Here is a 15,756-nt window from a genome sequence, read left to right as displayed (position 1 = left end):
TTTGCTGACATTTACTCTAATTAGACTGCCTATGCTCTCCAACTCAGCCATCTCAGGGGCTTGTTATGTGTCCCGTGTACTGTTTGGTGTCGGGATGGAGGGCACAGGATCTAACGGCAGCCAGACCTTGCAAATGACCTTTCAGAAAAGGGTACTTTAATGAGCAGGTGGCCACTGTGGGGAGTTGAGGCTCATGGCCTTGGGGAATCCGAGTGACAGTGTAGAAAAGTCTGCTTCAAAGGTGTCCCACCTGAGAGGTGAGGAAGCTGCTGTGATTATCCACGAACTGTTCCCCTGTCATTGGTTGAGGGCTGTTCCCGGGGCTATCAAGTCCCCAGTGCTTTCATCCTGTCCTCTGTGAGGACCAGGCAGAGCAGACCGAGTCTCAGGTGGGAGGCACAGGTGTTTCCAGTAGGAAGCTGTTGGACTGGCCTGCGTGAGAGTAGTGAGCACTGAGGCAGAACCCTCTCGTTCGTCATGTGTGTTCCAGATTCTTGACTGTTCCCTGCCTCTGGAAGTAAGCTCCATGACAGCATGTGGACTGTTTTGAGTTCCCCACATGGTGCCTGGGGCAGGGACATGGAGTTTCACTGGAAAACAGATAGCCTTTCACATTTACTTTATTCTAAAGTATGTAACATGGACATGACAGAAAAGGAGAGTTACCACAGGAGACTGGGAAACGGCCGAAGAAATCGAGGACTGTCTGGGTGGGGACGGAGAGGTTCCGAAGGCAGGTGCAGCATCGGGATCTGCATGGTGCACTGGAAAGGTTATCAGGGTGAGGTCTAGATCAAGCCTTAGACTTAGTAGGAATACTCTCCTTGTAAGAGGCCGCGGTCAAATTCTTCATTCTGTTCCTGGGATTCTGTTCCTTCAACTCCTTTACCTGCTTCACAGAGGTGTTAAGATAATAGAAGGAGATAAAAGATTTGAAAGTACTTCTAAAAAGAAGTACTCTTATGGAGAAAGCTACTATTTAACTGTTGAAAATATGTTATGTTCGAGTTAAAATTGCTCATAAGTCCCTTTAAAAAGTGCTGCTGGCCATAGCCCTTTTGATGGATGGTTATTGCCCCCAGCCAAAGGGAGTGGAATCATCGATTTCTATGATGTGTCTGATGACCTGTGGCTGGAAGGAGAACCTCGGGGGTACTGGGTTACTCTTATCTCAGAGAAAGCTGGCAGCCTGGGAACAAGGGGACTCGAGAGGAATGTGCTCAGGTGACAATGGGAATTCATATCTCTGCCTGATCTGGAAATCCATTTTGATAAAGTGACTAAGCCAGGGGATCCGGGAAGTAGAACTCCAGGGGGAAACAGCTTCTTGTTGCTGTTAGAACCCGTTGGAGAGGAGAGTTCTCGCTCTTAATTTTGGCAGCAAAGCTTTAGTCTTCTAGTTGATGGTTCCAATGCTTCAATACCTAGTCCATTGGGCACTCGAAGGGCGGGAGCTGGATGTGGACAGCGTGCCTGTCCTAGCCCACCCCCTCTAGCCCATCCATACCTCAGGGGGCCTCCAGGCAATGCATGCCCCCCCCCCCCCCCCGGCGAGTCTGAAAGACTGAGCTCTGTCCCTTTTATAAACAGCTGACACCAGGCCACGCTTCACTGAGGGGTTTCCACACCGGGGGAGCATGGCCTGGCTAGGGAAGGTGGACCAGGAGAAGAGAGCTGCACAGGCCCTGGGGATAACAGTCTCCCATTTGGGCAGAAAGTTCCTGGGCAGTAGAGTGTTGTCTAGAAGGAGGGAGGCAGGCCTGGGTGAGAAAGTCCCTTGGGGAGAGGCACAACCAGGAGAGGGCCAGACAAGGGGAGGATCTCCAATGTAGGGGGCCCAGGACAGGGGTCGAACTGATCTGATTTGATATCAGACTAACTTTGCCCTTGGTGGTTAAAGTTTGCAAAAATTATGAGCAGGCAGATTAACTGTGAAAGCCCTTAACTGTCCAGTGAGGGATAGGATGGCAACTCTAGGAAGCTGCTTATAGGAAGAGAAAGGTCACTCAAGGCAAACCCTGCAAGGGGTCACCGTGTGACTCGGAGTAAAATCGTAGTCTTTGCAGTGGCTAAAGGCCATGGCTGATCTGCCACCCATCTGTCCCATGACTTCCTTGACTTCATTTACCTCTTCTCCACTCCTTCCAGCACACTGTGCTTCATCCACGCTGACCTTCTTGCTGTCCTTCAAGGGTGCTGGGCACGTTTGCATCAGCTTTCCCTTCTGTGTGAAATACTCCCTGATAACTGCTGTAGACCCCTTTCAAATGTCACCCACTCTGTCACCTAACCTCACCAGCCTATTTAAAATGGAACCAGGCACTCTGATTCCCCCATCCTTTCTGTCTTCTCCTTACCTATGTACCAGGTAATAATTTACTTACTGATTTTTTTTTTTTTTTTTTTTTTTTGGTCTGTCTCTGCCTTTGGGAATTTAAACATCAAGAAGGCAGGTTCCAGCCCATAGCAGAATGCTTGGCACATAGGAGGTGCCAATAAATCTTTGTCAAATGAGTGAAGTACCTCGGTTAATGTAAGTGGCAAACAGTGATGGAATTCATGAACAAAGATCATCAGAGTTTCTTAAAAGGTATGGGATTTATAATTTCTTAAAAATTCTGGCTGTATGTAGAGGGATAAGATTGAGTTATTTATATGAAGGCTTTTCTCTCTCACCTTTTTTCTCATGGCTGCAGGACTCAGGGATAAGGGCAGTTCTCAGGAACTGCTGATGGGTGGGTGGAGTAGATTTCTGTGGGAGGAAGGAAGTCATTTCAGCAGGACGTAGAAAGGGCAATCAATGGAGGTACGCACAGACATCACAGCAACTAGCTCTGGAAGGGTAACTAGATCGGCCGGATGCGGAAGTGACGGGCTGCCAGGGGAGCCCTGGGGTACATGGATAGAATCCTACACACTGGAGCTCTGCAAGAATGTATAGTTACTGTTTAGAAATTCTGAAATGATTTTAACGTCTGAAAGACAGTCTTCAGTTATTTCGAAAATTTACCATCTTTTGGCCCCAATTCCCTCCTACCCGTTCTGTGTAAGTTCTCTCTGTTTGGCTTTCTGTCTTTCTATACATACAAATATATTGATATATACAATTGGTAAAGATATTATAAACATATCAGCACCACCAGTATTAGTAATTACAGCAACTACCATGCCAGGCGTAGTGCTGAGCCCTTGGCATGGGTTCTCTCGTTTACTCCTGTAACGTGCGGAGGCAGAAGACTCTGCCATTATCCTATTAGTTGAGGAAACCAAAGCATCGTGAATGAAATATCACACAGGGACATCATTATTTGAGTCTTTCTGATTTGGATTGTCCATGTGTCCTTCCCACATCACCAGTATGTGTCTTAAATAAATTTATATTCTAAGGTGTAGGAGAGACAAATGTGCCAAAATACGTTGCTGGAGAAGTGACAAAATCAACAAGCAGCAGATGTATGCATTCTAGAGAAATGAGAGCTCTAAGAAATTCCCAAGATCAAAGAGGATTTAGTGACTACGGCTTGTATCTTAAGTGCCATGTAGAACTTTCCTATGACTTCCTTTCATGAACAGAAACATTTGTTTAATAAATGCGCTCACTTTCCTTACAGTACTTAATAGAATTGTCAACATTTTATTTGACGGTTTTAGAGAATTTTAGTGGTCAGAGAGTTAAAGAAATGGAGTCACATCTCTGTGCTGGCCTGGTATGGTAGGGATTTTGTTGTGGCATTTTATCAGTGAGATTTAATCCTGTTATCTAAGTACATCAGCTTTGTGGTTCTTATATCTTATTCCTATTGAATTGTGGTAATGGGTACTGGTTTCAAATACTTTCCAATTATTCCCATGGGACTTTGTGCTAGCCAAAAAAGCTCGAAGAGACACATACTCTTTTCAATTAATATTTCCCAAAGCCTTGTAATTCACATAGCACTTTGATAACCAGATAGTGATTGCCAGTCATGGAGTTTTGAGACATTGTAGATGATCTCCAGTTACCTGCAGGGAGGCAAAGAATTTTCAAAGAACTTTCTTTTTTCAAAGAAATTTCATTTCTCTAATGAAATGTACTAGAATTTGTTTATTATTATTTTTTAACCTGGAATGGATTATCTTTATCTGGCTGACAAGGTTAATGGGGGACCAGTGGCCCTTTTTGCTCTGATTATAAGTAGTTTTGGCCACTATTCATTGTGCCCACTGCCGCTTACATCACTGTATACATGAGCTATGTAATATTTTCAGTGAGAACCTGGAATATGGACTTCACTCAATGGGTTTTATTGTATGTGTCTCTGTACTTCTGGTTTCTATTATTCATAGTGTTGCTTACTAAATAGTAATTTGTAACCCACTGATGGAATCGAGATATGTACATTAGCCCCATTATAGAACTTTCTTCAGTTCCACCTCATTCAGTTCTGTTCAGTTCTCTGCCTAGACCCACATATATGGGTGTCTTTAATTGGAGTCACTGAGGGTTCCTGTTCCCATATTATTTTACCTTTAACAATGATATACTCATCAAAGATTATGTAATAAAGAGGTTCCGTAGCGGCAACATAGGTCTATCCAATGGGCATGATCCTGGAGAAAATAGAATTTTCAGAAGTAAGCCCGACTGTCTTAAGAGTAGATCTAGACATAAAGCGGAAGCTCCTTGAGAACAGGGGCCATTTCTGTCTCATGCACAATTGGATCCCACAGGGTGACAGGTAGCAGGTACTCAAAGTGTTTTAATGATGAGCTTACTTATGGAAGCAGTGTTTAGTGTAATTTCAGAAACTGCTTACTGATCTAGATGTGACCCTGGACTCTCACATGGGGAAAGGAAGCCAGTGAAACTGGACTGACTTCCTAAGGCATCATGGATAGTGGGCCTGGCGGCCAGTGCGGATCCGGGTTAGGTTAGATGTAAGTTTTCACTCACTCTTTACTTCCTTCCCCTTCCCCCACTTATTCCATTCATTATCATTCTGCTCTTGCAGCGGGCTAATCCGGAATCATTTGTGATTCAGTACTATAGTCGAATATGTTTCAAAGTTTCTCCTTACAGTAAAACCTTGAACTTCCCCTCATATATTTTAAATTTACATCTCAAAACTCACTGTGAAGTGTCTGCTTCACTTCTGGACTCTGCCCAGTGCCTAAAATAGTGTAAAATAGTGTAAAATCGTGTGAGTGCTAAAAATACCTATACTCTGCGGAAAAAGGTTTACAACATTCTCAGTAGAAGCTTTGAACTTTTGCTTAAAGGTTACAGAAAGTTGGCTTGATGGCAAAAGCAAATTTATTTAAATACCATTTTTACACTGGTTTCATAATAGTAACATTTTATCTTTTTTACAATGATTTATAGGCACTGGAGCAGAACAGGGGAGTCGCGGGGGGCGGGGGGGGAAGCAATTAACGAATAAAGAAAAAAGTACCAATAGTGAAGGGGAAAAAAAATCTTTGGAAAGCTAAAGAAGAGAGAATAATTGATGGTTCCATTTTAGCTTAATGTTATTTCTGGATCTCTTTTATAATGTGTTATTTACTGCATAGTTTAGAGTTGACAGAAAATAAACAGCATTTGCAACATAATGTCTTTGGCTTTGCCATGTACTTGCTCATCCCAGTTGCCTGTCACGTTAGAACTTCAACCAACATCCATCAAAGTCTTCTGTGATGGAGTCTGTTTTTAATAAGCCCAGCACTATAATTACCTTATTGCAAAGTTAAAGCCAAATGACACTTATGATGAAGGTTTCATGGCTAAACAGTAAAGTCAGTGAAGCATATGCATACCAACTGTCAGACAGGAAATAGCTGTTCGAGGATTTGTTTTTTTATTGCTTGACGAGGGTCACTTCATTTGTACTTGGAAACTTCGCCACAGCTATAACAGGTAGCAGAGAAGGAAAAAGAAGGAGTCACGTGGAGGATAACTTAGAAAGATACCATTATTAATAGATTTTTGAGAAGATTAATTAGGGAGCATTTGTGCTCAGGAACATCTGTGCTAGGTGTTTGCACACGTATTATCTAACTTAAAACTCCCTAATAGACCAAAGAGTTAAAGCGTTGTCCAAATTTCACATGCAAAGAAACTGAGGCTTTGAGAGTTTTTAAACTACGCGCTCGAGGCCACACAGCTAGTGAGTGACAACAGCGGGCTGTGAACCCCGGTCTAGATAGTTCAGAGTCCCATGTGGCTTTCCCTGGTATTACAGCTGCCATAAAGTAAGTATCTGGGCTCATACAGTCCAGATTGGGGTCTGGATGGAAATGGAATGTGGTTTAGACACGTCCACATACTGAGTTACTGAAAGTGGGAAGGCAGAGACACACTCAGATGAATGAGCCTCATCTGTAATTTATGGCACAGATCCATCTCTATTTTACATTGTTTGAAGTTTTACATTTTTGTGACAATCACAATCAATTTTGAATTGATGTATCAGTAAATATCATGTACACGTCACAGCATCTTTCATCAAAGAAGCTCTGGAAGTAAATGGAGTCTTGCTCTCATCTTAGCACGTGTAGATGGCAATGACAGACTGGCACAGCATCTGAAGGCTGAAGAGCATCATTTTATTGTAATGGATGGTGCAAAATGAATTTTTGAATATTTGGTTCATTCAGAGTTACCAGGCTACTAAATCTGGGATATTTTTTTTTCCATCCAATACTGCACAGCAGAAATTTGGGGTTTTTTCCTACTCCTCTCTTGAATTACCTCTGGACAATGGTAAAAACAGCAAACTCTTTTTCCAGTTCACTTGAGGGTTAACATTGCATCAACCTCCGGAATCGCTCTGCTGGCACATCTGGGAAGAAGAGTGCCCTGCAGTGTCTCTCTTTCTCAATGGAATGCTTCACCCAGGGAGCCCCAGACCTGAAATTAATTTACTAAGCAAGTAGGGTATTTTGATTTTCAGGACTGACCCCTACTGAGACAGGATTTCATTTTGTTTTTGTTAAGAATTAATAAAGAGTATAAATAACTTTCACATGTTCGACTCACAGTCATGGCATTACCAAATTTGTGAAAAAGAAAGTTGTATTTCAGGCTATGGAAATGAGCATTCAGTCACTGCCATACTGTCTTGACAAAGATGGAAGCTCAGTTGAAATCGAACTGTTGGCTCTTAGGTGGCACCTTTGTACAATGCCTGGAAATGTCCTCCACTGAGCTATTAAGTACCAGGCAGCATACAAAGGGCAATTAATAAGTCAATTAGCAAGTGGGTCGTTTGAAAGCTGGAGCCCTTCCTTACTAGGCATGATGCTTACTGTTCTCCACTTCTCTTCCTTTCCTGAGTGTATTGCTTCTAAGATTGGGTTAGGGGGAGGGTCTGGGGATTGGAGTGATCACTGGCTGGGGGAGAGTTGTAGGACTGGTTTGGCTTTCTCCTAGTAAGCCGTGGAGGAGGTGTCTGGCCTTGAGTTTTCTGCAGACTTCTTTAAAAGTATCTGCTGTCTCTATTATTAGCTTTGTCTTGTGCTACTGTTTCTGAGGCAACAGGGTAAGTTCTCAATCAACATTTTGTTATATTCACTTGTCCTACCCAGATGCTCTGAGGTTTCCTATCATTTCTACTAAGAATACTAGCATTGTATCTACAATTTCAGACCTGGTTGCTTTTCATGTTCTATTTCTTCCTCTTGTCACGTATGATCCCTTCTTGGTATTAAACTTGCTCATGTCCAAACGAAACGCACACCCAATGTGAATAGGATCGATTTAGTTAGCAGAGGGACAACTCTCAGTGAGGAGATCATGGGGATGCACTCTGGCCCAGTGTCAGAGGGAGAGTGGATTCACTTCTGTTTGTGCCCAACCATCACTTGGATATAAAAATTATCAAATAATTTTGCATGTTATTTCTAATATCCATGCAAGATACAAAAATAAAACAACAATAAAATGACATGCAAATGTGTATTATGTGAAGTAATCTACATGACTGCACCAAGGACCAGAGATGAGCAGGATATAAGGAAAAGCTACCATGAGTGTGGATTATTTGGGATGGGCTTCTTGGAAGGGTTAAGTGTATTTAGGATGCAGAGCACAGAGTAGGCCAGAGAGTCTTGGGGACAGGGGCAAGGGAGGCCTGGATAAAGCAATGGGACTAAGCAGACCCTATTCTGCAATTCTGTGAGTTGAATTTTAAAACTGTAATAGTAATGAGTCTGTAATTACTATTAAAAATAAGATTATGGAGGTCACTTAATACTTCCACATTAATGCATATACCTTAAATTTATGGAAACCATTTTTAGTGTCAGTATTAAAGAATGTTTCTTAAAGTGTAGTCTTGGATGCAACCCACATCAGAATCACCTAGAGTGCTTGACAAAAAAAGGTATATTTCTGGGCCCTCTCTCAGACTTTCTGGATCTGAATCTCTTACGGTGGGGCCCAGGAATTGACATTTAAAATAATCTCCCTGGGGGATCCCTATACTCACCAAAGTCTGATAATCACTTGTACAGAATAAGCCAAATGTCTGAGTTCTTTTATAATGAACACAACCTAGGTAGATGTTATTGTGGAATAGAAATCCTGGCTCATGAGGGCTGAGTGTTGCCGATAAATGGTTTTTCCTGTATCTAAGAGTTGCCAAAAAAGTATCAATTGGCTGCATCAGACAGAGCCTCATGAGATAGCATCTTCATGGTTTTGGGGCCTGGACCTCAACTTTGCATTTGCAGAAATTAAATTGGTTATGTTTGCCTACAGAGAGCTGACTTGTGCTAATAAATTCATAAAAGACTTGCTGATAAACCAGAGTACTGCCTTATTGATTTTTGGCTGAAGTTAATGCCTGATTCAAGAGCCAGGACTACATTGGTAGGCTGTTAGGAAAGGGCACATACATCAACAGGGAACTCAGTGAACAGAGTGCTCCAACCACTTTGTAACTGTTGACATACTAGCCTCCTCCTCTCTCTAGACTGGCCTCTCCTAGAGTAGCTTATTCCTGGAACCCGCTTCATGTGCTGCGGTGCCTGCCACAAACTCAATACTTAACAGAGAGCTGTTGAATGAATGTATGATTCTAGACCATGGGGATCAGATGTTGGCAAGGCAGATCTACAATGATTCGATCCAGTAGGGTGGATTGCTTTTCTACACACCAGGGATATTTCTGCCTATTAAAAGAGTGCTCTCTGTCCCAAGCATCAGTGGAAACTGACAAATTCTTCCTTTAGGGATCTTTCCTTCTCCCCATGCAGACCCCTCTTCTATGTTTTACATAGCTCTATATCACAACATCAAGGTCAAGTCCTAGCAAGTAAGTAATCCTTCCTTGATTTGTTTAATAAATTACCTGTCAGTTGTTTGCATGATGTCAACCCTGACCACCTTATTAAATATGAAAAATGTCCTAATCTAATTTAAATACGTATTCTTTTTAGGGTGGTTTTTAAAATTTCTCATTTCAGAGAATACAAAATTTCTGGTCTTGTTTTTCTAGTTTGGAATATATTTTATTTGCAGTTTTATATTCACTCGCAACAGATTGTCTTTAGTGTTTTTGATGAACAATTATTTATTCAGGGGTTCTTTTTTTTTTTTTAAGATTTTATTGACTTATTTGAGATAGAGTGAGAGAGATCCCAGAGGGAGAGGGAGAGGGGGAAGCAGACACCCTGCTGAGCAGGGAGCGCAATGCAGGGCTCAATCCCAGGACCCTGCAATCATGACCTGAGGTGAAGGGAGACACTTTACCGACTGACCCACCCAGGTGCCCCTATGCAGAGGTTCTTTAATGGGATACACCAATGGTAGATGCACAGAGACTGTGTTATAGGAATTTTAAGGTAGAGCAAAAGGACGATGCATGTTCTCTATCAAATATATGTAAGTGTATTTACACATAGGGAGAAGCCAAGGGAAGAGAGATTTCAAAAAGAATGTTTATGAGATAGTAAGTAAATGAAGACTGAGAACCAGTCTTTGGATTTAATGATGTGAAGATCATTGGTACCCTTAACTGAGTATTGTCTCAGTAAAGCAAGGAGGCAGGAGCCAAAATTAATGGGTCAAGAGGAAAGGTATATAGCAAATATGGATAACACTAGAAGTTTGGTTGAGAAATGAATATGAGATAAAAGGTCTATAGGGGTGTGAGAGAGGATTTTTTTTTTTTTTAAATCAGAGCAACTTGAGGATGTTTCAATTTTTATGGAAGAAGATTCGAGAGAGCTAGAGAGAGAGAGACATTGAACATACTGTAGAGAGAAGCTTTCCATTATGTCAATATTCACCAATAGTCATTGCTTCCTGGAAACTTTCTGTTCTCTAGAAAAACTCTGAGGGTAAGAATTTGAGAACTTGGAAGCAATGGCAATAGTGACTGGGATTTTGCTGGAGCAGAAAAAACCATCAAGGAGAAGGAGTGACAGCTCTGATAATTGAAGGACTGATTTAGAATTCAAACCTCCATTGTCTGCAACTGCAGCAGAGCTTGTGATTATGTTGAGTGGGGCTGTGACTTATACAGAGCAATTTCATTGAGCCTTTCATTCCTTGGGGTCCCCGGAACAGTGCTACTGTATCTGTGCTGGTTTCTGAAGCTTGACTTACTCCATTGAAACCACAGGAAGAATGTTATTTGATTTATGAAAGGAGTTAGCCAGCCATTCACCTAATTTTGAAACAGTGACAGGAATAGGAGGTAAGAAAGGATATTGAACCAGAACTGTACAACTTGCAAGTTCTCAAGATGCCCCAGGAAGATGAAGATTTTTTAATAGTTAGAGTCATAATTCATTCAAATGAAGTTAAGAAATCAGCTTTTAAGACAATACAAACTCTTTAATGCTGACAAAGTTTAAGAAGTGATATCTTTTAAAAAGTTTGAACTATACACTATATGCAAAGCTGTGTTAGCTACTTTAAATCCTTCCTGGAATGAGAAAGGATATGAAAAAGAAAAAGTATTTGTTTAAGTTGAAATTACTCCAACTATTAAAGCAAAGTGTTAGCATTTCTATTTAGTCAACTGGTGTGACATAGTTGTGTGATCATGGTGCAAACACCCATTTATCTTAAGGTTTCTGTAGGACAGACCTTGTGTATGAGTTAGCTAGGTCTGTTGCTCAGAGTCTCACAAAACTGGAATTAAGGTGTTGGCCATCTGGAACTTGGGCTCCTCCTCCAAGCTTCTTCCGGTTGTGGTTGCAGGACTGAGGTCCCCATTTTCTTGCTGGCTGTTAGCCAGGACCGCTCAGCTCCTCAAGGCTGCCTGAGATTCCCTGCCATGTGACCTTCTCCACAGTATGGCAGTTTGCTCTTTTGGGACCTTCAGGAGAGTATCTGCTCCACCTTTGAATCTGTCTGACTTCTTTTGTCTCTGACCACTAAACCTTCATAAGGGCACACCTGATTAGGCTATACTCACCCACACCCGAGAGGAGGGGCACATGAGGAACCACTTCAGAAGTATGCCTACCACGAATGGTTCGGATTAATAGATGTTCATGAGGAGGCTGTGTACAGAGGTGTGGGCAGGGTAAAGGGAGCTAAGGAGGAATGGTGAAGCAGCCAGAGACTTTCAGAACACTACCAGTCATTACCAGAACCTGGGAAGAGTTTGGACTGTGGAGGAAAGCTGTACCCTGGAATAATGCAGTCACAGCAGAAGCTTACACTGAGGCAGGAGGGGAACAGAGAAGAAATCCCCTTTCTCCTCCTGCCTCTGATCTGTGGGTGGCTCCCAGGGGCCAAGTTGAACTAGAAACTAAAGGCTCAGAGCCTGAGTCATACAGTCCAAAGAGATCAGCCTCATGGGGCCCAGAGGGGCAGAGAAGGTTAGTGAATCGCCCATTGCAGTGCTCAGCAAATGGCTGTTGTTATTATCAAGAGATCTTGGTTTATGAACATATTTACAAGTCTAGAAGTATGAGGGGCTGGGCTTCCCTGTCAACATTCTAAAATGGTCTGAAAGGTGGGTGGTGATATAAATGTGGGAGAAAGGAACTGGCCAATGTATTGTGAGAACTATAATAATGAGTGACCTCTAGTACATTTCCTTGCATGCAGAAGGTAATCAACATATAGTTGTAGCAACTGGCAAGGTAATGATGAGATTATGAACGTTCATAATCAATAGGAACTTATTCCATAAATATGTGCTAAAAAAAAGGAGGAAAGTGGAATGTTAACTTATATCAGTACTTAAAAAAAAGCACATTCATATAAAAAAGAAAAATTCGGTGGGTTCTATTGATACATTTTATGCCACAGAAGAGTGTGACCTTGTTCAAAGGAGGGAGGCAGGAGAATGCTTCCCTTTTGGATTTCACTGACCAAAATATATGATTATGATTATTATATCCATAAACAATAGCTTACTGAACTTTTGAGCAAATTTTGGAATCAGACTTAAACCCCTACAGTAATCACATTGAACCCACAGCTATCTAGGGAAAACACTCAAAGTTAAGATCAAGGTCTTTTATGAATTCTTTTAGTTGCAATAGTGAAAGAAGCAGTATCTATAATAAAACCTTTTGGAACTAGAACTTTAAAATTTATACTAATCCTTCCTCTGGCAGAATTTATTTTTCATCTTAATGTGTGAAGAACAAAGCATTTCTGTTTTCTTTTGAAAGTCTAATTTTTAAACTCTGCTGAATCTGTATGTGGGGACAGAGCGGGGGGGGGGGGTCATGGCTTGTCAGTTTCTACCACACTGACAGTTGAAACTGGAAATTTAATCATTTACATTGCACAGGACAGAAGGATGCTCAGATTCTGATTTTTGTGGGTAGCATCTCTTCCTATACATATTAGAAATTGAAAATAGAAATTAGAAAATTTTTATTATGGGACTGCTTCTTATTATTTCCAGTGGCTTTTGATTATTCATTGGAGATCAATGAATTTAGATTTTTATCCGAATTAATAATGCACCTAGTGTAGTTAGAAATAAAGGAAATAACACATATTTCACATTTCTCTCCAAATGTACAAAGCCATTTAAGAACTTTCAATGTTCCAGCACCTATAATGCTTATTTTTATGTTCATTTTGCATTGAATAAATTGCCTTAATGTTCTAATTAGCATTTCCATCATATTTGCTAACACACTTTCACACTTATCTTATGCAGTAGAAAACTGTCAAACATTCCCCTAGGAAAATGAAAAGATTCTTCATCTGGATACATTTTTCTGATAAATCTTGTAGCAGGGATCTCAAAAGGAACACCGGTTAGATATTCAGAAGACAGAATAGGAAGTCTGAATGTTAGGGACAGTCTAATATTATACTAATTTCATTTTTAATATTGGACTTGGAAATTTTTCTGATCTCCACTCTGCTTTGACTACATATATCCATTTATATATCTTAAATTGGCCCAGTGAATATAAAAATTCCTCTCTGAAATGTATGTGGAAGGGAGGTTTGTACCAATGAAGGCCATCTGGTATTGTTTGAGTGCCAGTGGAAAGGTTGCTCTATTTTTATTAAAAAGAATTATTTTACTTCCTAAATTTTATGAATAGTTCAAACTAATCTAAACCTTTCATTTTCTCTTCAAATTTTCATTATTCTTGGATATCTAGTGTGAATAACAAGAATATAATTTTATTTCATGGTTAATGCTACTCTACTTCAAACTTTCCCTCAACTTAATGCTAGTTATTCTAGAAACAATGATGATACCTAGCTCGTTAGAGTAATCTAGCATTTTATGGCAATAGAACCCACCACTTTATAACTTAAAAGCCTTATTTTAGCATATTTTTAAGGATGAAAACTTTAAAAACAATAAATGTTACACTTTTGTTAACAACTTGAAAATAATCCAGTTAAGAAACTCTGTGCTTTTTAATTTGTTTTGTATTTCCTTCGTCGGATTTCAAGTTCTCACTGGAAAAACCTTCATCAAAGTAGGTCAGACTATCTCCAGAAGGAAGTACTACATTAGTATAATTGGGTAGTTCTCCTTTGTGATTTGGAAGGGAGGGAAATAGAAAGTAGTGCACTTTCGTGACCTTGGAAACATTGTTTAACTTGCTGCTATTTTGGGACATTTCTGTCTTATTTTGTGCAAGTCATGTGGCCATATAGGTAGATGGAAGCCTTGTTCCGTGTACATGCTTCCATCACAAAATGGGAGAGTTCACAACTCTTCTGGAGGTGGGATTTATAATCCTCCTGTCCCGAGATCTCACTCCCATTATTTACAATGTAATTTGTCTTTTGCCCTCTGGTGGAAGAAATGTGGTCGTGTCCTAAAATGGAAGTTGTAATCTTTTGAAAATTGAAGGGAACCTGGGTAGCTAGATTATAGAAAATTCATTTTTTTTCCCCAGGCTGTTCAACTTCAACAGAAGTAATTTATCTGTGGGTGTTAATAAATTGTAGTCAGCCAGGATTTAACACTGATATGTATTGTGTAGATTTAGATTCCTTTAATGTTTGCCTAACTTGTTCTCTGCACCAGAATTTCAGCATTCTGGAGGTGATGGGAATGTGAACATTCCCATAAAGTACAAATGCAGATGGACTGTTCAGTAACTGTTATGACCAGGGCTTGACAATGAACTTCAGTGTTTTCCTGTAATTCTGATTTCTGGAGAAACAGTAAGCTTAATTGTTTTAGGAATAGCATTAGGTGCATGATGTTTATACTCTTGTAAGTGTGAAGTTTGGGTAGACAGTTGAATTGGCTAGCCCCGTATTTATTCAGTAAATTTGTCTAGGATAAGTTTATTTTGATTAGTGGGCTAAAGCTGTTTTATTTTTATGCCCTTGTTGTTTCTGGCATAAATTCTTGGTCAAGGTAATGCTCAAACTGCTAAAATGAGTATTTTTCAGTGACGTCTTGTAAGTTGGGGACAGTGCTCTTAAATCTCCTTGGCTGAGTTGCCATCCATTGAATTACTTGGCTGAGATAGGATCAAAGTCATTTTTTACACCTAAAAAAAGTTAAGTTTTTATTTTTTAAAAAAGAGACTCACTCCAGAGAGTATTTTCAGTCACTGAAAGAGAAGGTCACTTGTATTTTTCATTTTTATAAATTATTAGCATGACACATTTGGAACAATTTTAGAGAAAAAGAAATTCACGTTTCTTACTATGAGAAATTATAGCTCTTGCTAAAACATTCTAATGATTTGTGTTTTTAATCAGTGTATTGTTATAATGGTTAATCCACCTAGTATCTCGGAGAAGCAGGTTAAAATTATTAGCCCTGGTTTACAGATTAGGGAATAGAGACACAGTCAGGTTAAGTGGGGCCACAAGCATCCTATAGTAAGTCACTGACACGGGGAGGATTAATCTGATATTCATGTGTTTTGTTCAGTCCAAAATGTCTTTGATTTTACTTGTAATGAATCACACTATTGTACCTCAGTTCATATTTGGAAAGGAAGCACTGACATTTGACCATCTTTATTTTCTCTCTTCAGTGACCCTTGTGAGCCATTGAAGATAAACTTTTGTGGTTGTTGAAAGACTACAGCTTCTCTGGGGCGCCTGGGTGGCTCAGTAGGTTGAGCGTCTGCCTTTGGCTCAGGTCATGATCCCAGGGTCCTGAGATCGAGCCCCACGTGGGGCTCCCTGCTCATCAGGGAGTCTGTTTCTCTCTGCCTCCTCCCCCTGGCTCATGTTCTCTCTCTCTCAAATGAATAAATAAATCTTAAAAAAAAAAAAAAAAAGAAAGACTACAGCTTCTCTTAATCCTTTGTAAGATGTGCATATATTACCCCTTTAACCAACTTTCACTTTCATGTTAA

The sequence above is a fragment of the Mirounga angustirostris genome, unplaced genomic scaffold, assembly GCF_029215605.1.
Source record: "Mirounga angustirostris isolate CCGP_5_RB_7025 unplaced genomic scaffold, mMirAng1.0.hap1 SCAF_9, whole genome shotgun sequence".
NCBI lineage: Eukaryota > Metazoa > Chordata > Mammalia > Carnivora > Phocidae > Mirounga > Mirounga angustirostris.
This window is presented reverse-complemented; position numbering follows the sequence as displayed.